General features: G+C 38.3%; 1 protein-coding gene across 7 annotated transcripts in view; it reads left to right on the top strand.

Annotated features, from left to right (window-relative positions):
* The window catches only part of KCTD1 (potassium channel tetramerization domain containing 1), a 104,237-nt gene that overhangs the window by 40,286 nt on the left and 39,268 nt on the right, over positions 1-24,683 (top strand). For 2 of the 7 annotated variants that reach the window (XM_070747676.1, XM_070747672.1), the window contains exon 1: positions 20,955-21,162. The exons of the other annotated variants lie outside the window; for them this stretch is intronic. The gene's annotated coding sequence lies outside the window, so the exon portion shown is untranslated. Of the gene's footprint in view, positions 1-20,954; positions 21,163-24,683 lie in introns of those variants that run through there. 7 annotated transcript variants of the gene reach the window in all.

Genomic DNA, 24,683 nt, shown 5'->3' with positions numbered 1-24,683 from the left:
ACCCAAAAGCTTTCATGAAAGCAACAATATGTATCTATCATGGAGTTCAGTGGCATGATGTTTGATTAAGTCAATTCAGTTACCACTGGAAACATCTATGTTTATAATTAAGGATAATAATTATGGGCCAGTTCATTTCTTTCAGTTAATGACCTGTTGCTGGCCTTTGGCAATACTTCAAGGCTATTAACCCAATCACTCATTTATTTCTTTTAATGCTCAATGAAAATATCATTGTCTTGTTTATATTAAAAGGGAGAACATGTATTGTTTCTATTTTGACATTTATACTTAAATTAGTAGGGCTATCTATAAATGTGACATATTTTGCAGTTATTTAGGCAAAAACAATTGTGTGTAATTAGCATTTTGAATTAAACCTCATTGCCATGCCCTTAAATGAACTATTTTTTTAATCTTCCCAACAGTTTTCTATAGAAATGGGCAAATTAACAAATCAACTTAATCCAAAAGATGATAGTACTGTAGTATTAAGCTATCTCTATAAATCTCATTAAATGTTCAATTGTTGCAGATTGGGGCAGGGTACAGGTACTAACAGTACAACATATGTTTTATTATTTTTGAAATTACTAATTTAAACTGTATTAACACTGAATAAAGATCGCTTTAAACATCACTCACTTTAGACAAATGTATACATACATACGCACACACACATATATAATAATATATATATATATATAAATTACCTGGCAAAATTATTCTCAGCTTAAAGAGCCTCTTGCTAATATTGATGGTTTACATTAATGAGCTAATGATGTTCCACTATATTTGTTAAAAACAGATTTCCTTTGCATTATTAGCAGATATGCAAGACAAGAACAAAAATCTTGAGAAAATGAAGCTGTTTCATGCGTTACCATATTTTCCATATATGTAATATAGATTTATGAAATAGTCACCATTTGTAATTAGATTTAGAAGGCACTGCATAATTATACATTTTCAAAGAAGCATGGTCAAAATTTATGTAAATTTTTTTCTAGCTTTATGGAAATTTGCTATTATGTAGTTGATCATTTTTACTCAAAATTCATTTTATTTTTTAAAAAATACTGTTATGAAATTTACACTAGTGTAGTTAATTTGCATCAAAGGTCTGGAAATGTGCCAAGACTTCTTCCTGCCAAAAATACTTGAATAATTTCCAATACCAGGCTCCACATCCCTTTTGTGCCCATAGCCACACATATACCATTTTATTTGAGTTGTTCTAATTGTGTCCTGTTTCGTACTTATTTTTAGATCTATAATAGACACTACTGTACTATTGTTATGCAGTCAAAGTGACCATGAACATTTTCTCCCAGCTCCATGCTCCAGAGGGAAATGTTCTTTCTAACACCAGAAACAAAATTATTATTTGTTATTAAAAAAAAAATTGCTGTCCATCTTGCCTGAAAGCAACTCTGGGTGACTTACAACATTAAAAGTTGAATCTGATAAGCAGTGTCAATTTTAAAAATTCAGACAAGATATTAATCCATGAATCTATCATGTGCAATAACAAATAATGCTAATAGTTGTAGTGCTATGATCCATTCTATCTCTTTATTTGCCATTATAAACATTCAGATTAAAAATCAACTGTAGAAAGGTAGAGATAGCATTTTTAATCTAGGCAAGAAAATATATTATTTATAATACTTAAGAATAAGCATTTTAAAATCATATTTACTAGTTTATTGGTTAATGCATTTGGGTTACAAAATTGACCTCATACTGCACAATCATTTCTTCCCTTCTAGTTCATTTCCTTACTTTATAAAATCTGCTTTGTGCAAAGATTTTAGAGATTGTAACTCTAGCATAAAATAAAGGATGGCTATAATCATAGTTTTGAAGTTTTGAAGAATTTTTTGTTACCGAAAATAATTACAAACTTCTTAATGTGAAAGTACTGAAAGTTCAGAAGTCATGTGTTCTGATCTTAATATAGCATTTTCCCTTATTCTTTCAGCATGAAGGGTGAAATAGAAACCATGTGACAGCAATTGAATATTGAAAAGGCATATTAAAATGATTATCTAATTTTAGATAGCAAGCACAAAAACTTTCTAATACTGTATTGCAATTATTAGAAATAATCTGAAGAATATCTTCAACTTAAAAGCATTGCTAGGTATAGAAATCCATCCGAGTGATATTACACCTTCCAGGTGCTTTTATGGCTGTTGTAAATGATTGCTCCAGTATTTAGATGCAAAAGAAATGAGACAGCATGCTATTTTATATGCATGTTATTTGTCACAAATGTGTTTCTTGCTGTTGAAGAAGTAGCAGGCAAGTTGTTGTTTTGCTAGAGTATTCCAATAATGCTTTATCATGTAAGGAAAGCAAGTTGGCCCCAGGTCATAAATATTTTACATTAACTATTTAACAATATTTGTTCAGATTTATGTACTTGAAGAATGCTGAAGACAAGATCAGTATTAAAAGAAGATTGTAATAGTTTTAACTTAAGTAACACATAAGAACACTAGTTATAGTTTTGTAATTATTTAGGCCAAAAAGTGTCTTAAATTTCTGTGTGAAAAGAAATGCTAAATGTGAGCTTGAAAAACTTCATTCACCATTACAGTATATAAAAGGTCCTAGTCTTCTTGCTTATTTACTGATTATGGTTCATCAGACAGACAGACAGACAGACAGACAGACAGACAGACAGACAGACAGACAGACAGACAGATGTTTAGACTAGCTTTGGCATTTTTATCTACCTTCCTGGGGCTTCCCAAGGACCTGGAATAGGCAGATTTTGTTGTTTGATGATATTAAAGGTATTGTCGCAAAATATAAGCTTTTCCAAATAAAACTGCCTTTGGCACTTTACCCTGTTACTTATTAAATTTATAGGCGGCTCAACTTCCATTGACACTGGTAGTTTACAAATAATTTAAAATATGAAAAACATGACAAAGCAACAAGAAGCAAAGAAGGAAGGACACGGCAGGGTAGAAACAAAATAAACAATTCAATTAAAAGTAGGCTTTAGTCATCTCCACAAAGCCCTAATCTTTGGGCCCCTTCTTCAGATTTTCAGGTCCCTTCAAAATACCATCAAGACAGGGCCATTCATATCTTGTCAAACACTGACAGAGTATGTACACTGGAGTCCCAATAGATGGCATTGCGCAATTGGAGGAATTTGGAGGTCAGCAATCCTGACAGATTGAATTATACAAGAAAACATCTTGCTTTACCTAAGAATGCCTCTACTTAAGAACTTTTCTACATAAGAACTGGGTGTTCCAAGATTTTTTTGCCTCTTCTTAAGAACCATTTTCTACTTGAGAACCCGAGCCCAGAAAAATTCCCCAAGAAATTTGAGAGCGGCATGAAGGCCTGGCTAGTTTCCTGCCATTTTCCCTTTAATCCTGGCCATCTCGGGCTTTTTCTGGGCTGCCAGAGGAGTCTTTCAGTGGCACTTAAGGAGGCTTTGGAGTCCAGAGTGAAAGAAGCATTTTCCTTTCTCCAAGAATGAAGCATCTTCCTCTCTAAACCTCTGCCAGTGCCCAGAGAAAAGAAACGTTCCTTTCGCTCTGGGCAGCCCACAACAAACGGAGCGTTTTCCTTTCTCAGGATGCTTGGAGAAGGAATAAACCACTTGGCTGTGATGACTCCCTTGCACTGAATTCCATACACCTGGCATGAGGTTGCCTCCCAGGTACGGAAAGGCAAAAGGGGACGCTTCGCCCCGGCCTGATCAACTTGGTTTCAGCCAAACTGAGAAGTCACCACAGTGAAGCAAAGGCACTGTCTACAAAGCGAGTGAGCGAGAGAGAGGAGAGGGGAGCCCTTCAGCATGGGAAGGAAGAGGAAGCAGGTAGCAGCAGCAGCCTTTGGGTCAAAGGAGCGGGAAGTTCCCCCCTTAAGCCCGCCTGGGTTTCTCTGTCTGGCACAGTGTATGGGAGGCTGCCTCATGCCTAGTGTATGGGAGGCGCGTGCTCCTCCTCGCCACCTCAGAGTCCCTCTTTTTTTTTAAGCCTTATAGGTTTGGATTTTTTTGATTCCCCTCACCTCCTTCATTCGACAATGACTGTCCTCCTCTTCCTCTTATTCTTCCTCCTCCTCCCACCCAAATTCCTAGCTTTTATTTCTTTCCTAATGGGTCGTCACGCATTATTTGCTTTTACATTGATTCCTATGGGAAAAATTGCTTCTCCTTACAAACGTTTCTACTTAAGAACCTGATCATGGAATGAATTAAGTTCTTAAGTAGAGGTACCACTGTATATTGAATTTTTGGAGTATAAGATGCTCCAGACTATAAGATGTACTTATCCTTTTTGGGGAGGAAAACAAGAAAAAGAATTCTACCTCTGCCTACCAGCATCCATCAGTATTCATCTGGCTAGCATCTTTATAGCAAACAGAAAACAGCCTGGTCAGCTTCAGCATGTTATTGCAGCCTGATTTAGCAAGAACAGGTGATTTGTGATTGGATGGCCTTATGGAAAACCACCAATCAGCTGTTCCAGACTGTGAGGATCGCCAGAGCCCATTGCCACCTCCATGCATCACATTTTTGGCCTCCTCACCCTTCATTTTACATCTGTTCCAGGCTGCTGGGATTGCCTTCACACATTGCTGCCTCTGCACATTGCGTTTTCGGCTTTCGCATGCCCCATTTTTTACCACTGAGCATTGCATTTTGAGCTGGTTCAGGTGGTTGGGATGCCTCTATTTGGAACCAGATGAAAATGCAACACAAGGAGGCCAAAAACAGAGTGTGCGGAGGCCGAAAAAGTGATGTGCACAAGAAAAAAATGCGACATGCACAGGCAGCAATGTGCTGTAGCAATCCCCACGGTCTGGAAAAGGTCTAAAATGGCATGTGCAAAGACTGAAAACGCGATATGTGGAGGCCAGTAACAGCTGAAGGGCGGGGGCTGGCAATTAGGCAAGGCTTTGGCAACATTTGGTGAATAAGACGCACCACAATTTTTACGCATTTTTGGGGGGGAGGGGTGCATTTTGTACTCTGAAAAGTACAGTACTTGTTCTAAATCTTTTAGTGATTTGAGGCTAGAGTTTGGTTATTTATTTTATTTTATTTTATTTTACTTATTAGATTTTTATGCCGCCCTTCTCCTTAGACTCAAGGTGGCTTACAACATCTTAGCAATAGCACTTTTTAACAGAGCCAGCATATTGCCCCCACAATCTGGGTCCTCATTTTACCCATCTCTGAAGGATGGAAGGCTGAGTCAACCTTGTGCCGGTGATGAGATTTGAACCGCTGACGTACAGATCTACAGTCAGCTTCAGTGGCCTGTAGCACAGCACTCTACCAGCTGCGCTACCTCAGCTCATAGAGTTAGCACCTCTGGATCTTAGAACAAAATAGCAAGTTAGTAAAGTAAGTGTTAGAGTTAATATAGTTTAATCTATGATAATTCTGATGTTTTGGCATTGTAAATCTATTTTGACTAATTGAAACTTACAGGTGATCATGAAAGGCAGCCACACACTGAATATATTATAGTAAATTAATCTATATATATGGAATTTTTTAAAAATGTTATCTCTTTTATGAGTACTGTATTTGAGATGATTGATGAAATTCAGGAGTATAGTGACACGTGAACCATTCTAGTGGCATGAGTCTTATTTGAGTCTTTTCATTTATAATTGTATTTCTAGTTTCTTTGCAACTTCAATCATAATATTTTTTCAACATTTATCTTTAAAAATAGATAAAACTTTTAATTTTGTATTGTTTTAAATTGAGACAATTTGTGGAATTTGTCAGGTGTGCTGAAGTGACATCTCATAAATTCCACTTTTTCAAGTAGTTAAATAATTTACTACCCCAGTATACAAATATCAAAACTTCACAGACCGGCACGCTGGTGCCTGAAAGCATTTGCCTATTAAATGAGGATTCTCTGCTTTTATTGTAGAAAAAGATTCATTTTTGCTCAGTTCTTTTCGCAGAGGCCAAGAGATCAGAAAATGTTCAGTTTTAATTGGTGAATTTCTGTGACAGTAAGATGCCTTATTTTATGTATGGTCTAGAAATAAATGAGTGGCTAAACTCTTTGAAATTTGCCAACTGCTGCAAAAGCCATGAGCTGTAATTAAATTGAATGTAGGGTTATATTGTCTGTTTGCCTTGAGCTATAAACTTGATAACAAACCCTAGAATAGCAAGTATTGTGTTAGAAGTTGGTACTAGAAGTTGGTACGTAATTAGTTATGCAGTTTTCAGTCACTTTGGAAGACCTGTCTTTTTCACCACTTTTTATTCTCTTTTCTTGCCTTTTGTAGTATCAGAAATATGTGTATTCTATTCTTTTTCAAAAGGGAAGAGGGCAGTGAACATGGCTCTGAAATATTAGGTATACCAGTTAATGTTTAATAGACTGTATGTTGTTAATTCTGTGGACGTGATGTTAGTTCAATTTGGATTCAGTGTCATTTGAAGGAACTTTAAAAAGTGTATATTTGAAAGAAGTTTTGATGTTTGAATACTGGTTTTGTAAAGTAGTAGAAGTTTCCTGCATTCATTATTTGTATAACACAGTAGCAGTTATAAGACTGTTTCTTTAAATGGGGTGGTAACATTGATGACATGAGTACATTTGCAGGGGGAACACCCTTTTCCCAAATCAACTTCATTGTAGCAGGAAATATAATGTTTCACAAAAAAAATTAGTCACTTTGAGGATTGGGAGTTGTACAATGCTTTGGAGCATTACTCCTGTACTCAATGAATTGCCATAAATCTTGAAGCCCCTTTTGTGAACAGGAACTCTCATGAATATATTTGATCTAGAACTGAGAAAAGGATGGAGACAGTTTTTGCCTGTTCTTCATGCAGATTCCCTCACTGGAAGAATACTCTGCTGCATGAGTTCCAGTGACCAGTTAGGTCCCACAGAGTGGGCCTTCTCCGGGTCCTGTCAACTAAACAATGTCGTTTGGCAGGGCCCAGGGGAAGAGCCTTCTCTGTGGCGGCCCCGGCCCTCTGGAATCAACTCCCCCCAGAGATTAGAATTTCCCCCACCCTCCTTGCCTTTCGTAAGCTCCTTAAAACCCACCTCTGCCGTCAGGCATGGGGGAACTGAGATATTCTTTCCTCCTAGGCCTTTGCAATTTATGCATGGTATGTTTGTTTGTATGTATGTTTGGTTTTACAATAAGGGTTTTTTAGTTGTTTTAGTATTGGATTTACATGCTGTTTTTTATTACTGTTGTTAGCCGCCCCGAGTCTACGGAGAGGGGCGGCATCCAAATGCAATAAATAAATAAATACTCCAAGCCTTTCAACAAAGATGGGCAGAGGCTGTCAACTAAAATTGTCTCTTATGACAACATTATTTTCTGCTCTTGGATACTTTTGTGTTTGTTTATGTTTATTAGATTTGTATGCCGCCCCTCTCCGTAGACTCGGGGCGGCTCACAACACAATAAAAAACAGTTTATAACAAATCTAATAAATTTACAGTTTAGATTTAGATTTACAATTTAGATCCATTTACCAGTAAAACAGTTCTGGATATTCAGTTATCCCTATCCAGCCTGCAGAAGGGGTGATGGGGGACAGTGGCAGGGCAGGGGCAATGACAGCCGCTTTCCCGCTTTCTCAGGTGGCCCTTGGGAAATTGCCCACTCCTGCAGTAAAAAAACTTGGCACTCAGAATGCATTTTTACAGCTTCCTGCACATCTTCACTGATCATACTTTGGGAGATAGATTTTGCAGCAAAGGAAAACAAGATAAAGTAACACTTAGTGACATATGTACAGCAAGTAATTTTTAGATGAACTTTTTTAACATTGATGAGATTGTGATTCTACTTTTCATTGAATCGTATTGTCTGGATACTGGAATTTTCCAGAATTAGCATTTGTTGCAATGTATAGTAATATCAAATATTAGGGCTGAGATCTTACGCTCTAGTTCTCTAACAGGATCAGCTCTGAATTAAAAGAGATGATATTATGACAGTAAAATGTGCTTAATGTACTGGCCTTAATGTTTTATCTATGGTTCCCTGTGGGTGAACCCAAAACATTCAGTAGAGATAATTAACCATGAATAAGCATATTACATTAACCCAGTCTATACCTAGGCCTTTGGTTCTTCTTGCTAATCTTATCACTCAGTCATGTTGAAATTTCTCCCAAATTGGATGTAATGAAGAAGTAGTGACTCTAGATTTAGAAGAAACCACTTTAGAAACATCAAAATTACAAATTTAATTAGTTTTTTTGGTATTAGTTGGTAATTAAATGCCATGTTTTTACTTATCTCCAAGCCTTTATGCATTTGTCTGTTCTGAGAAGCCCCTGGCTTTTAGCCTTTAATCGATTAAAAATTCCATTACAAATCATAGTAGCTAGCAGAGAGAGATTGTGGTGATTCATTATAACACATTATGTTTCATTATGCAAGTGTAATTGAAACATGTTTTTATTTACTGTTTGCAGTAAATCACGTGGCATATATATTGATAGCCAAATGTGAATGGTATGTATTGCATTGTCAGTCCAACATATTTTTTTTCATTCAGAGAAAAATTAAATAGTAGTAAAAAAAAGTCCTGCTTATTCCATTTCTGCTAATGTTGAAGAAGACCAGTGATTCAGAGACCAGAGTTGGCATTGCAGTGTTACATCTCACATTGCTAATATTGCAGTTATTGATAAGAAAAAATGTAGGATAAGTTATAGATTTAATAATTTAAAACTAGCATGTAATTGTTATTACTCATGCAATGTTATCTTGCCACTGCATGTAATTCTGCATATTTTTTATCTAATATAGTATTTGTATTTGATGCCAACTTTATTGAAACATTTGGTCCAAATAAGTGATGCCTTAGTGATCACTGGAGATTTATGACAGTGTGTAACATACATACATAAATCAGAAGTCTCAATCTCACATTCATCTCAATCTCTAACTGATACCACTCAACTGGCAGAATCAACTCAGAGAAGTAATCCCAGAAATATCTAGGCAGAGTCATGTTATATTTTAAAAATGTAAAACAGTGTTTTGAATTGCAGCTAATCGGTTGCTCGTACAGTTCTTTCTGTAGTGATAGTTACATAGGAAAATCTAGGCACACCATAGCCATGTAAAACTCATGTAAAATGCATTGCAAAAATCCAGGTGCAAGGTGATAAGGGCAAAGTATCCTATTTTGGAAATTGCTACAATTGGTACCATAACATGTAGTTTGTGCAAACCCTCTTCCTGGAAGCAGGAAGTGCAAATTGGAATCAGTTACCTTTTAAATACATTGCCACTCCATTTGTTGGAATTAAATCTGAGTTTTTCACATCCTAACAGTCTCTAGGCATCAGGTCAGGATTTCCTTCATATTTCCTACTCAATCTGACATGGGCATTAAGATTCTGGACAAGTGATTGAATGGGTCCATCTTCCCTGGAGAGGTCCATAGTGCCAAAACCATGTGATCTGACCATAACCAAAGATAACAGTGTTCCCCCTAACACTTGCTGTGTTTTAACTTATCTAAGGCAAAAACCTAGATCTAATAAGTACAATACCTCCATTGTGGTGGTTCAAGTCTATAATCTGGGAAAAGTCAATACTGTAGTTGTTATTGTTGGCCCTGAATTTACAAACCATTTCTCATCTCTCCCAAGAGAAACCAAATTAACCAAGTTATTTCACAGCCACTGACATCCACTTACATACATTAAGCTTGTTGACTTAATTCTACTAATGAATGAGCGACTGTGTAATAATCTTTGGGTAATATTCAGGAGTGGGGAAAATGTAACTCCAGATACAGACAGTGCATAGAAATAGCTTTCAGGGAAGTTTCACCTACTTTCACCTGTAGTCACTATAATTTATTTATAGAATTGTGTTGATCTGGCAAGATGCATCAAATTGGTTGAGTTGTTTAGAGAAAAATAATAGCTTCTGAGTAGCTATTTTTGTTGTTGATGACAAGCTTCATTCACAGTTAATTGAACCTTTTTGAGAATTTCAAGTCTGTCTGAAAAATGGTTCAATATATATTGTGGATATGCCTTTGAATCTATCTTTAGGTGTCTTCCAGGAGTGCAGTAATTCCCAAAGTATCTTGAATAGACTTGTATTCACCTAATTACTGATACATATTCCAATAAAAGTTGTAATTCAGGCCCACACAAATTATTTGCTTAATTGAGCATAATCTATGAGCTATGTAGGATGCCATTATGGAGCAATCATGCACTTGCTACTTGCGTAGGACTGGAAAAAATAGAGAAATTGTCAGGTACCTGATAGGTCATAATCCAAAGGCTACTTAGGTGGTTTCTGCTTGGTGTGCTGTAAACTAGAAATCGATGTATATGTTGGCTGCCTGACTCAGGAAAGTTTTCCAGGAAACAAATGAGATATAACTTGAACTCTTGAGATATAACTTTATTTTACACAGTCATCTTCAACTACTTAGTGAACATAAAAAGTATATACTTGCTTTAAATACTTGATGCGTTGTAATGAGCAATCCTATTGCTTTTCCATAACAGTAGAAAGATCTGAGGAGCCCACTTACTGGCTTGTTTAGAGTTTGGAATCAGCTAGACTGCTGAGAGATTAGAAAAAGATAGGTTAAGAAGGACACAGAGGGAGCACACCTAAGAGCTGAATGCAGTCAATAATTGTTGACAGCTTGTGACTCAGGTTGCTTTTGTGTACTCCAGGAAGCCCCAACTATCTCAGTAATGTCCAGGAAGCCCCAAGCACCCCAGTCCAATCCCTGTATCCTCAGTTACTCTCTCCACTGTGCACGCCATAGTCCCTGCTACCCTATGTTGCACGCTATCTGACCTTCACTATCGTCTTTCTCCCACTGCTGGTGAGGAGTGCCTGCTCTGGTCTGCCCTGGCTTTTCATTTTCTCACGAAGAAAACTCCCTTTGCATCATCCTTGCAAAAGAAAGCCTTGTGTGGTCAGCATCCACTTCACAAAGGGTCAAGCCAGGCATTCTTGTTCAGTAGAAGGAGCAAGAAAATGTCAAAGGTCACTAAGGGTGATATAGACTGAAGAATGCAGGGGGCCAAAAGGGCATAAATGGGGAGAGATTGGTGGGTTTAGAATTATTTTTTAATTGTGTTTAAATGAGGTGTCTGGATGGAGTCATAAGCAGTTGGTGTGAGCTTAAATGAACTCTGGGGAATGGTAGAGAACAGGGAGGTCTTGAGGAATGTTGTCCATGGGGTCGCTTGCAATGGGTGGGACATGACTTCGCAACTAACAACAACAACAGAATAGATTAGGACAACCCAGAACTACTGTTTTTGGGATAAAAGGTGCATTGATAGTTGATTTTGGCTTGAGGGAAGGATTACTATCTGCTACCAAAGACAGGCTACTTTGCCCTCCAAAACAGTAAGATTCATCCAGCAATTTCTTTTTCATCAGGCAAATTTAAATATATACAGCAGGCAATGTAATATTACAAATTGTGTATTTGGCAGTGACGCTAGGTAACTCCAGAATAGATTCACATTACATATCCATGGTTTGTTTAACCATGATTGGTAAAATGATTAATGTAAGGCAGAGATCAGAGGTACTAAACTGTAAAACAGAGTTTGTAAATGACCATAACTGAGATAAGGCAACATACTTGTTTAAAATGTAGTGTGTTTATTCTGGATTTAATTAAATGTTGTAAACCTAGCCTCAGTGATAGCAGATTTGTGCTATCTTATATTAACCTAATAGTTTCCAGAATGCAAAATACAAAGCAGCAATAATATTTTACTCTTTGTAATGGCATTGAGAATGAAGCAATATTACTTCAGTGCTAATAATAGCATTTCACAATTTTTTAACTGTAAGTTTATAGTAAACAGCATGATGAAGTTTCCAAATGAAGTTTTCTACTCTAATAAAATTCCTTTTTCAAATGTGCTTCTTATAGTGTTCACTTGTTTTCAGTAGAAATTCCACTGCTGTTACAATCCAGGCTAAACAATAGAGCTGCTGATTGCTGTTGGGTACCATAGAGTTCACTTGACCAAGTTTTCATTCTGGTAGTTACAATAATTTTTTATTTACTCAAAATAGGAAAAATGGAAAGCTAATTGCTAAAGTATAAAATCCCCCCAAATTTAGTAACGTAGCCCACCTTTTTTAGCTTTTACAATACAGTGATACCTCTGCTTACGTGACCAGGTTCTTAAGTACAAAAGTTTGTAAGAAGAAGCAATTTTTCCCCGTAGGAATCAATGTAGAAGCAAATAATGTGTGTGATTGGAGAAATCACAGGGAGGGTGAAGGCCCTGTTTCCTCCCAGGAGATTCCTAGAGAGGCCCCACGGAGGCTTCTCCCTGCCTTTTCCGGTTACAGTTTCGGAGGCTCTGGTTTGTAAGTGGAAAATGGTTCTTGAGAAGAGGCAAAAAAATCTTGAACACCCTGTTCTTATCTAGAAAAGTTCCTAAGTAGAGGCGTTTGTAGGTAGAGGTACCCAGTGAAGGGCTACTAAAATTTTTACTATCACACTGTGGGCATGGCTTATGCAGGACGCCCTGCATTTTCTTTCAACATCTTTCAGTGCAAGTTGGGTGCTCTAGGATAGAGCTCCATTTTCGCAACCCCATTGCGTTTCCCCTCCCCTCTCCCCATCCGGGCAGCAGCCCACCCCTGGAGGTACCACTGTACTTTCATACACACACACACACACACACACACACACACAAAGCAAGTGACTAGAAAACATCATTTATAAATCTACAAAGACATTGTAAAATGTTATATTAAATTTTGCCTTTAATTTTAAATCACAGTATATGGCAATGTATCTGAAAATTGAAAGGATGCATTACATTGAAATACAAATTAGCTTTATTGATAACAAAGCCTGGAGAGGAGGATGTACAATTCCTTTATAGAAGTAAACAAATTAAAATATGCATGCAATTTGATTGAATATAGACAAGTATTTGGATACAATAGATTGTTTAGTGAGGTCAAAGAGGCAATTAAGATATAATCGTGTGGTAATGGAGCAACACTACAGAGACAATGAGGTTTGAAAGAACAAAGAGGTAGTATTTTATGAACATAATACTTTATTTCTAGGGAGCTAGCCTTCTAATCTTTTTCCTCAGTTTATCAGCATTCCTTAGCCTTCTAAATATTTTATGACTGAACTTATTTGCCCTAGAAAAGTGTATTTGGGTTAAAGTATTAGCTTAATCATCCAGATTTTCTGGTACTCTTGGCAGGAGAAGTCATGTGTGGGTATTAACTTCCATCTGCCCGGAGACTGAGCTTTTATCAATTTGGCTGGCCACTCCCCTTCATTTGCCTGGCTTTGGCAGAGTTTTACAACTCAGTCAGTCAAGGAGACATTTTTAAATCCGCTCCATGCAGATCGAATTCACTACCTTCTTGTTGTTTCTCTGGAAAAGAATGTTGGCTAAAACAGGATTGCTTGTAAATTGCTACTGGTCTTCTTTGCCCGCAAGGGCTGGTGAGTAACAATCCTTCCTGGTCCACTGGGACGTATACAAGAAAACCCCATGGGGCAAGCTTTATGGACAGACAGCTGTGGCTTTGCTGTCTGCAGCCCTGGTGGTTCTCTTTTTTAAAAAACTGGCATTTTTCCTTTCTTCCCAGCTGCCATTTTTTTTGTTCAGCATGGTTGTGGTCGCCATTTTGATTGCAATCCCGCTGGGGCCTAGGGAGGGTGCGGTCTAGCACAACCTTTCACTTTATCCCATCATCTAGGAGTTTCTTATTGGGATTTCAAGCATTAGTCCTAAGCCTTCAGTTTCGAGGCTGTGATTGTTTCCTTGTATACCAGCTGCTATTGCTCCATCTTATAGTGGCCACCATTTTGTCACCTCATGGTTGTGGCTGCCATTTTGGATTGGCATCCAGCCCAGGCCTGGGAAGACAGCTGCCTAGTACAGCTTTGCCTCAGTGACAGGATACTTTTTCTTCGGCTTCTTAAAGCCATTGGGCCCCAGAGCGCCTCAGTTCAAGAAGAACAACAGCCCCTTGTATAATGGGCACCATTTTCTCTTTGTTTAGTAGCAGCCGCCAGTTTGTTTTCCAGATTTGATTGCTGGGGCAAATTCCCCCTCGCTGTGGGGGTTCCCTAACAATGACACCTTCAGAGACCCTGCTCTCAGACTATACGAGACCACTGCTTGCTCTAGACCTTCCTGCCCAAGGTAAACTCCTGGTTCCACTGGTTATTTTGCCTGGCTTATGTCCCAGGGCATTCCATCCCTGGGAGAGACATTGGCATACATTGGACGTTAGGCGGGCTTTCTGCAGATACATAAACGAACCAAAGACTTCAGGCAGACAGAAACGTTTTTTATTTCCTTCCAGCAATATACCATGGATCAGAAGGTGTCCCCTTCTACCACAGGACAATGGTTGAAGGCTTGCATTGCCGTTGCTTATCACCATATGGCTATTCCGATCCCAGGCCGGATCATGGCACGCTCTAACAGGAGTGCTGCTACTTCTGCTTCCTGGTCAACCTAGGCTTCAATACTGGACATTTGTAGAGCTGCCACCTGGTCCACTTCTACTCCCTTCGTTCACCACTACAAGATCGATAGTTATGCTTCGTCTGAGGCATCCTTTGGACGGAGGGTTCTCCAGAGAGTACTTGCTACTCCTTCCAGCGTGGGCTCAACTTGGGTATGTCCCACATGTGACTACTCCTGCCAAGAGTATCAGAAAAAGAACATTGGTTCCTACCTGATAATATTTGTTTTCAGACCTTGGCAGGAATAGTCACTCCCTCCCTGCACAAGGGTCTAGGCCCAGTTCCAGAGGGGTAATTTCTCTTTTTCAGGTACTCGCCTTGGTTCTCTTCATTGCAAAAAACTGCCAAAGTCAGGCCAGCAAACGGGAGTGGCTAGCCACAGTCTCTAGGCAGCTGGAAGTTAATACCCACATGTTACTACTACTGCCAAGGACCAAAAGAAATGTATCAGATAGTAACCAACGTTCATTCTCTTTCAGGATTAACTATTTGATCTAGGATAAAACACACTCTTTTTTTAACCTACTTAGAGAGCTGTGTCATATTCTGGAATTATTCTTCATGACTATTTTTATCCTCTCTAAAATATTTTGGAAATGCAGTTCAAGACAGTACAAGTACCTGGCCTCAAACACTCTTTCCTGCATTGTGGCAATGAAATCAGTTTATTTCAGTAAAATGCGATAACAACCTGTCTTGAAGCCTGTTGGATTTGCTTTTATATAAAAAAGAAAAATTATAAACCTCATTGTTAGTGACATAATTTGAGTTTTAGATTTTAGCTAAGTAAAACATTAGAACTGGCCATTGGTTGGTTGAGATAAATAATGAAAAAAATCAATTTACAGTGGTACCTCTACTTAAGAACCCCTGTACTTAAGAACTTTTCTAGATAAGAACCGGATGTTCAAGATTTTTTTTGCCTCTACTTAAGAACCATTTTCTACTTAAGAACCTGAGCTCAGAAAAAAATTCCAAAATATTTGAGGGCGGCATGAAGGCCTGGCCAGTTTTCTGCCATTCCCCCTTTAATCCCGACCATCTGGGCTGCCAGAGGAGCCTTTCAGTGGCACGTATGGAGGCTTTGTCAGTCCAGAGCGAACGAAGCATTTTCCTTTCTCTGGGTGCTTGGACAGGGAATAAACCTCTGCCAGAGCAACCAGGGAAAAGAAACGCTTCCTTCACTCTGGGTAGCCAAGGAGTCACCACAGCAAAGGAAAGGCGCCGACTACAAAGCGAGTGAGCGAGAGTAGAGGGGAGCCCTTCAGCATGGGAAGGAAGAGGCAGCAGGTCGCAGCAGTAGCAAGCAGTGTATGGGAGGCAGCCTTGCGCCGGGTGTATTGGAGGTGTGTGCTCTTCCTTGCCGCCTTAGAATCCCTCTTTTTTTTAAAAAAAAAAGAAACCAAACACTTAAAAGTTTTGGATTTTTAAAAATTTCCCTCACATCACTTTCTTCCTTTGGCAGTGACTCTCCTCCTCCTCCTCCTCTTCTTCATCCTCCTCCTCCTCCCACCCAAATTCTGAGCTTTTATTTCTTTCTTAATGGGTTTGCACTCATTATTTGCTTTTACATTGATTCCTATGGGAAAAATTGCTTCTACTTAAGAAAATTTCTACTTAAGAACCTGGTCACGGAACAAATTAAGTTCTTAAGTAGATGTACCACTGTATTTTCTTTTAAAATTATTTATAATGCTAAAGTATGATACTGGGGAGGAAAATAGTGGATACAGACAGTAAAAAAATAGTGACAATATTACAAAGGTATTGGCTTTTGTATTACAGTACTTGAAAAGAATTTTTCTTAATATCTTTAGATAAAAACATGATTCATCTGTTATTTTTAAGTAAATTATCAAACAAAATATTGATTAGTTCAGTAAATTTGGAACTAAGCCAAGTTGGAGAATAAACTTAAGTCAAAGTGTCAAATTGTGACTTTACTACTCATAAAATTACTGTTACACATTACCTGTCCGCACCTTTTGAACTAAACTGTTCTTTCCCAGGCTTGCACCATAGGTTCTCAGAGAAAAGAGAAACCAATGTGTTCTCAGAAGCATCTTTGTCTTCAAATCTGTACTTACTTGTTATATGATAACCTCTTTTTATCAATTCTAGGTAACCTTAGAATAGTTTTTTCATTCTTTCTCAGTGGAAAACTTATTAAATCAACTTTTAAACCTCAATGATGTTAATCTTTAGAAACCAATACTGGTGTGAATGGTATGAACTTGTTGATTGGCAGCTGATTACATGAGCTGGACAATGATAAACTTGCTAAGTCATTTTTCACCTACGTGATTATAAAGAGAAATCAAATTGCAAAATAAAAAAGCACTATTGCAACATTTTCCTGCTTTCCCATAGATTTCTTACTGATTTTTTTACATCACTTTGCAGTAATTTAGAGGGTTTTTTCTTAATGCAGGTAAAGTAATTTGTCATGCTATTAGGTAACATTTTAGGCACAACTAACCATTATAAAAATGATAACAATTGACAATTAAATTCTATTAAATTAGTTTTGATAATATATAGTAAACCTTTGATACTTGACCTTACTTCATATACTGGTGATCTATACTAGGTAGAAGTATATCACTGCTTCTGGTCACTGAGGTTACAAGTACAGTATCTTAATTGATAATTTGGCATCAAAAACACTCCCAAACCCTATACCTAGTCCTGAAGGAGTGCTAATTTATCTAATAATAGGATTGGGCCAGTTTTTGGATTGTGTATATTATTCAACCAAATGTTTATCCATCATGCAGGGATTCAGCCTTCTTGTATTGAGTCTCATTGAGCCAATCACAGCAGTTTCCCTGTCACTCCTGGTTCCAAGGGAAAAGAGAGATTGTGTTACCCCCTTATTGATGATACTCCAGCTTCTATCAGAGGTCTTTAAACTTGGCAACTTTAAGACTTGTGGACTTCAGTTCTCCAGCCAGCTCTGTTCTGATTTTTTTCCAGTGGTTTCATATGAAATGCTCTGAGTCCATTTCAGAGTGAGCAGCATATAAATGCAACAAATAAATAAATAAAATAACATGGAGGCAGCGAAGGACTGCCGTCTTCGACACTACCGGTGTGCCCTCTGAGGCTGTCGCAATGTCAGGCGGGCAGGCAGGTGCCCGTCTGTGCAAGATTTGGCTTCTACACATGCACAGCAAGAAAGATCTCATGTGAGGACAAGCCGAGAGCGAGATTTCAGTGATTTTCACCAATATTTTTGCTTCCGCTCATGTGCAGAAGCAAAAAATCGGCGAAAATCACCAAAATCTCACTAGTGCGAGCATCTTCATGCAAGATTTTGCTTGCTGTGCATGCGCAGAAACCAGATCTTTTGGGGGGAGCGTGTGTGTGCACATTCCGAAAATTGGTACAGGAGCAAAGCACCTGACCATTCCGGTAGTGGCCCATAACTGCATGGGGGACAATATTGAGTCTTGTGGAGGCATACAACACAAATGAATGTTTTTAAAATTAGAATTTTAAGAACTTTTTAGTATATTAATTGGATAACTGTACTGCTATGTTTCGCTATATGTTGTGAGTCGCCCCGAGTCCACGGAGAGGGGCGGCATACAAATCCAATTAATAAATAAAATAAACTGCAGAGTGCTAGCAGAAGATCCCCAGTATCCTCCCCTGGATAGGAATTCAATCACTAAAGAACAGTGGAACTGCAAAATAGGGGTGAGACAGATTTCTACAAGGCCTGGGACAAATGGTACCATTGGCTAAAAAAAAGAAATTACTTAAAAATTACTCAAGAAGAATATCCAACAAAAACATCTTGTAAAGTTAACAACCCACGACAGGAATCATAACACCAAATTGATACGACAAACTAAACATCGATCGACACAAACTTTGAACTATAAATAAACTGAATGAACAAACCCTTAAATTACTGATACTTACTGGCACTAACAACTGCGTCAACACGTATGGAGAAAACTCTAGGGAAATCTACACCACCTACATGCTTGAACCACAGGCCGTAAAGCACTGAAGCCCCAGCTCTAACACTGGCCCTCTACTTTCCTCCTTTTACTACTGTTTTTTGCTCTAATTTTCTATTCCCCCTCCTCTCATATCTCTTTCCCTTCTTCCCCATCCCCATTCCTCCTTTTCTTCCCTGCTCCCCCACCTATTCTCACTAGATAAGTTAATTACGATTGCTAGAATGTACGTTATGTATAACCCCTTTGCTTTTCTATACCATGTCTTTAATGTATATATTCAATAAACATATTTATTTAAAAAATTTTTTAAAAAAAGAACAGTGCTTCCATTTCTCAAGTCATGGAGCTAGCTCAATAGGTTTTGGTGAACTATGGGATCAAAAATGCCATAAGATCAAAAGATGGGTGACTCTCCCATGTCTCATTAAAAGGCCATTTGCTAAGGTGACAAATATAATTTTTGTGTTGAGACTACCTCTAAACCATTTTATCCATAATTTGTTGCAGTTGTTCAGCCACCATACTCAGGTAATGCTAGGAGACAGGGCTATAATTAGAGGGTTTTTTTAAGGAGGTGTTGTATTATTTATACTTTAAACTCTATAAATTTCATTGTTTCCATTATTGAGGTATTCACCACCGTTTCTATGCACTCTGACATAGATTCAGGCTTTATTAAAAATTATAAAGGGCAAAGAGCAAGAAAGCATCCTGTCCAGTTTTTCATGCCTCAGTGGCTGAAAATCCATCCTCAATAAACTACCCTACAGTTTCTCCATTTCAGGTTTAGCTCCCAATTTAGTGTAGATTTCAGCAAGTTTGACCAGAAAGTGTAATAATCATAACAACAGAGTTGGAAGGGACCTTGGAGGTCTTCTAGTCCAACCCCTGCTTATGCAGGGGACCCTACACTACTTCAGACAGATGGTTATCCAACATCTTCCAGTGTTGGAGCATTCAAGGTTTGTGTATCACAAATCCATTTCACTGCTTCTCGAAATTGGGATCCAACTGATTTATTTCAACAACACTTGACTGCCTAGAAATCTCTTCTGAGAGATTCATTACAGGCAAATTGTTATAAGAGCCGAAGCTTATATTTTTTTAACTTTGGAGAAATGGGGGAAAATGCCTCTACTCCAAACCTCTAATAGATCTAAAAGTGTGCTCTTCGACAGACAAATCTTCCTCTTCTAAAGAAATTCATTTTGGTGCGCAATAAAGTGATCTCTCCTTGACGTGCCTATGAATTTCTTTTTAAAACAAGTTTCTCAATATGGCTTAAGTGGCTAGAAAATCGAGATTTATTGCTATTATACCTAACATGTCCTAGTTCTCTCCGTAATTACAACATGTTATGCGTTTATCTGTGCTCAATCATATTCTTACTAAATATGTGCCATCTGCACTCTGTATCCTCCATTGTTTTGTGCTCCTTAGTAAAAATGGTTCTCAGTCACCCAGCTCACGCTTGTCCCAAAAGGTGCTTTTTTCAAAGAGGCAACTGGACTTTCGGGGGAGGGGGGGGTGTCTTCCTTTTTCTTTTCTTTTTCTGCACTACCTTTTTTTCCCTTTAAGCAAAAAACCCCCAGAAAGTCCAGTTGCCTCTGGAAAAAGCACCCTTGGGGATAATGAAGGAGTAGTCTATAAATCACCTGAGCCTTCTTACAGATAGTCCTTGACTTACAACCATAATTTGGACTGGAATTTCCATCACTAAATAGATGCAATCATAAAGCAATCTTAGTTACTTAGGTTCCTGCATTTTCTCTTGCCTTTGTAACCCCAAAAACATGTAAATTGCTTAGATAAGACAGGAATCTGCATTTTTCACCTAGGGCCTGGATCCTGGACCAGTAGCAGAAAGAAGAAGATGGTGAAGGGTAGCAAGGGGCAGCAGGGATATGTCATGGAGTGCAGAGCATCCGAAAGAGAAAAGTGTTGGGAAGATAGGTGCATTGGAAGTGCCCCTGAGATTTTAAGTTTGGGGAGGGGATACGTTTTGATCACCTGACCACAGGGACACTGCAAGGGCCATAGCGGCACTGTGAGTTCATTTTTTGTAGCACTGTCACAAGTTTGAATAGTCATTGAAAGTATGTCAAGGTATTGCACAATAAAATTAGGTCTTCAGCAGGAACACCAGTCATATCCATTGAAAAATCCTCCAAAACATTTAGGAGTTGCTCTACTTCTGTAAGTTTTCAATTCTGTTTACCTAAAATGGCTGAACAAATACCATTAAACGTTTCTTATGTTTGTTGCTTGGCTCCAATGTTCTTGAGGCCTCTGAAATTCCAGAGGTTTTGAATGTATTGGCAGTCTTTTACAAAGACTAAACAATTTATTTCAACATTTCTTTTAAAATATCAAAGAAATACTGTATTTTTCAGAGTAGAAGATGCACCTTTTTACCCCCCAAAAGAGGATGAAAACTTGGGTGCATCATACACCTAATATAGCCCCAGCCAGCCCCACACTTTGGTCTGTACCTTCCATCAATTTATCTCCTTGCAGCAAACTGCGCAGAGCCTGATTAGCAGAAGCAAATGATTATCAGCCTCCGACACAGCTGATTCAACACAGGCAGGAACTGAAAGTGAAACTAGTTGTAAGGAGACAAATTGCTGGCAGATAGATTGCTGGCAAGGTTGGACTGCTGAATCTGGATGTAAGTCAATAACGTCTATAGAATGTTCAAATTATTAGACTTATTTTTAAAAGACTGCTTTATTATTGTTCTAAACAACTTAACAAAATGAAGAAGCTTTTTAAAATAAATACTGGATCTGAAGAGGCCCAGTTCTATGCTGGATCTGAAGAGGCCCAGTTCTATTGTATCGTCTTTTAAATAGCAGAAAATACTTCCAGAAAGACACATCAATTTTAAAGATCTGTAAAAGTACAAATTGAAATGTAGGAGTGTCCTGTTTTAGTATTAATATAAGGCAGCTGAGTTAAACCCTGACTTAGTCATGTTTGGAGTAGATCTATTTAAGTAATTGGGAGGAGTTAGTGAGACTACATTTAAGAAAACTGTCTGGCATTAATATACTGCCATAATGTACATTTCTCCAATTCTTTGCTATTTCTATGGGTCAGACACACATACACAAAAACACACAGCAAACAGTGTATGTCATTTGTACATAGTGTATGTCATCTGTTTGCTGGAAGGCAAATTGCTGGGAGGCAGAGGCCTTTTTTCCTTGTTTTCCGAAAGTTCGGTATACTCTGAAAAAATATGGTAAGCCTGAACAAGGTAAAATAAATTTAGAATTGAACTTTAGGTAGTCCTTGACTTAAACCATTCATTTAGTGACAGTTCAAAGGATATAGAAGCATCCCTACATGATCAAAATTCAGGTATTTGGAAACTTGCATGTATTTATAATAGTCATACCACCCTGAGGTCATATGATCACCCTTTGTTACCTTCTCAGCAGACCTTTGACAGGCAAAGCAAAGGCAATGAGGCAAAGACAGCCAGATTCAATTAAGAATCGCATAATTCGCTTAACAGTGATTTGCTTAACAACTGTGCCAAAAAAGATTCACTTAACCACATGATTATCTTAAAGACTGTGCTAAAAATTGTCATAACTCCTTAAAACCCACCTCTGTCGTCAGGCATGGGGAAATTGATTCCCCTGGGCCGTTTCTGTTTTATGTATGGTTTATATGAGATGTATGATTGCTTTTTATATTAAGGGTTTTTAAATCGTTTTAATTAATTGGATTTGTACTGTTTTACTGTTGTGAGCTGCTCTGAGTCTTCAGAGTGGGGCGGCATACAAATATAATTAATAAATAAATAAACAAAGAAAGAAAGAAACATAAATAAATAAATAAATTCTGGTTAGGTCTAGTTCTAGTTATAAAGATTTATTAAAAATGATAATGATATATTTTATGTCTATTTAAAGGGTTGTATTACAGTTAGATAGTTTTGTCTAACTGAATAAGTTTAACTCTGGTATTGATATCGTAGTTTATATTCTACTGATAAATTGAAAGTATGCTATGGCAGAACATGACAGTGAAGACTTTGTGATGTGGCTTAATTGTGATCTGTTTTATTAGAAGAAAAAGAGTTTTATAAAGGAAATCATGTTTTTATTCTATAGGGCAATTTTTCTTTCCTCATAATCATTTCATATAAGATCATCTCTCCAGACACGTTTAATTTTACTTTATGATATTGTCAAACTTTATACTTTATCAATGTCATCTATTATTAATACTAAGCATATAACCACATGTTACATGCTGGAAACAGTCTTCCCACACCAATGATTTCTTGAGTTTATTTCCACATAGGTCTTTCCAGCATTTCCAGATCCTATGTTCATAGTAGTCTGATAATAGGGTTAAGTAGAAACAACAGAATATATTTTTCTGCACACAGATTTGCTTGTTTGCTCTCTTTTGAATTCATTACTTGGATCCAGTGTTACATTGCTGTTTATCTGGGATTCTTAAACATACCTTCAATTATGGAATAAAATTGCTATTCTTTCTTTGTTTTGAAAGACCTTAATTATTTTTTCTATTTATGCATTTACTTATTTGTAGTATCATATAATGTGATCGGTTATAATAAATGGCTTGTCCAATAGAAATAATTGCCTATTTTAACCAGAAATGATCCAAATGATTCAGCTGATATGCAGGTCTATATCATACACTTAGGTGGTGTGTCATAATTCTAGCAAAAAGGTATTGGCAGCTGTGAGGAAGACATAATTTTAAAAAATCTTAGGATTTTGAATTATTTTAAGCATTCCACTTTTTAGAACTAGAAGTCCTGCTTCATAATTCTTATTCTGTAATCCCTGAGAATTAATTGAGAATGCAGTAAACCTATTTATATATTATATTATATTAATTATATTATATTATATTATATATGACTACACAGTTAGAAGAATTTACATGCTCAAGGTCACTTTAGAAGTGCTTCTTTTTTCTCTTAAAAGTTACTAATTTAGTTGTTTGTACAACTCAATGGAACAGACCATGAACAAAATATATTTCAGCATGCTTTCTGTAAAATGGTGCTTTTATTTCCTGAAAATTCTAGGATATAGCTGATATCCTTAGTCAATATATCCCAAGTTCATCACTGAGTATACTGTATTTTTCGGAGTATAAGATGCACCTTAGTTTTTGGGGAGGAAAATAGGGAAAAGAATCTGCTTATGAAATATTTATCTGGCTAGCACCCTTAGTCTGGTCAGCTTCAGCACATTATTTTATCCTCTGGTTAGGGCTAAAAAAAACCCCTTATTTGTAGAGAGTAACAATGAAAGAGCTTGTAAGCCAGTAAGAGCTGGGAACATCATTAGTACCTGGTTAGGGGTGGAAATAAGCTTATTCGGAGCACATTCGAGCAATGCAAAAAACCCTGCAAAGACTTAGGGCTTGGAAAACATTCTTTGCAGAGAGTAACAATGAAAGAGCCTGCAAGGTAAGAGCGGGGAAGATGGTTAGCAGTTACTTAGGGCTGAAAAAAAAGTTTTGAAAAAATTCAGAATACAGTAGAACCTCGACATACGAGCTGCTCTACATACGAGGATTTCGAGATACGAGCTGGGAGGGGAGAGACATTTTTGTTCGACTCCCGAGCTCAAATTCGGGATATGAGTCGAGGCCTTTGGGTTTTCGGCTGGGGGGAAGGAGTTAGGAAGGTCCTCCTGCTCGCCTGTCATCCTGCATGCCTGTCAACCTTGTGTGCGCTGCAGAACGGGGCAAGCCGGCGATGCGCGCCCTGCCTCCTCCACCCTGGCTGCGGGCCGTCCGCGCCGCTGCTCCGCTTGGTCGGCGGCTCCGGAGAGGCAGAAGCCAAGGACCCCCAGAGTGGGGCGGCAGGCGAGGCGACCGCCTCTCCGCTTCCCAAGTGCCGCGGGGAAGGAGGGAGAGAGAAGCAGGCGGGCAGCAGCCGCTTTCCTGCTTTCCTTCCTTCCCAACCGGCCTCTCGAGGGTGGCGGGGGCGGGTTCCTGGCCTCGGAGCTAGTAGGGGGGGCGGCGGCCAGGTCCGGCTCCCGCCGCTGATGCAGTTGCAGAGCCACGCGAGGTGGCTGCAGGAACAAAGCGTCGCACCTCCCTGATGGCGTTCGGCGGCTTCCGAAGCGGCGCTGGGCGAAAGAGGGCAGGCAGGCAGTGGTGGAAGGTGAGAGGTGCCTCTTCACG

The sequence above is a fragment of the Erythrolamprus reginae genome, chromosome 3 (genome assembly GCF_031021105.1).
Source record: "Erythrolamprus reginae isolate rEryReg1 chromosome 3, rEryReg1.hap1, whole genome shotgun sequence".
Lineage (NCBI taxonomy): Eukaryota > Metazoa > Chordata > Lepidosauria > Squamata > Dipsadidae > Erythrolamprus > Erythrolamprus reginae.
The sequence above is the reverse complement of the archived record's forward strand: the minus strand, read 5'-3'. Positions and strand labels throughout refer to the sequence as shown.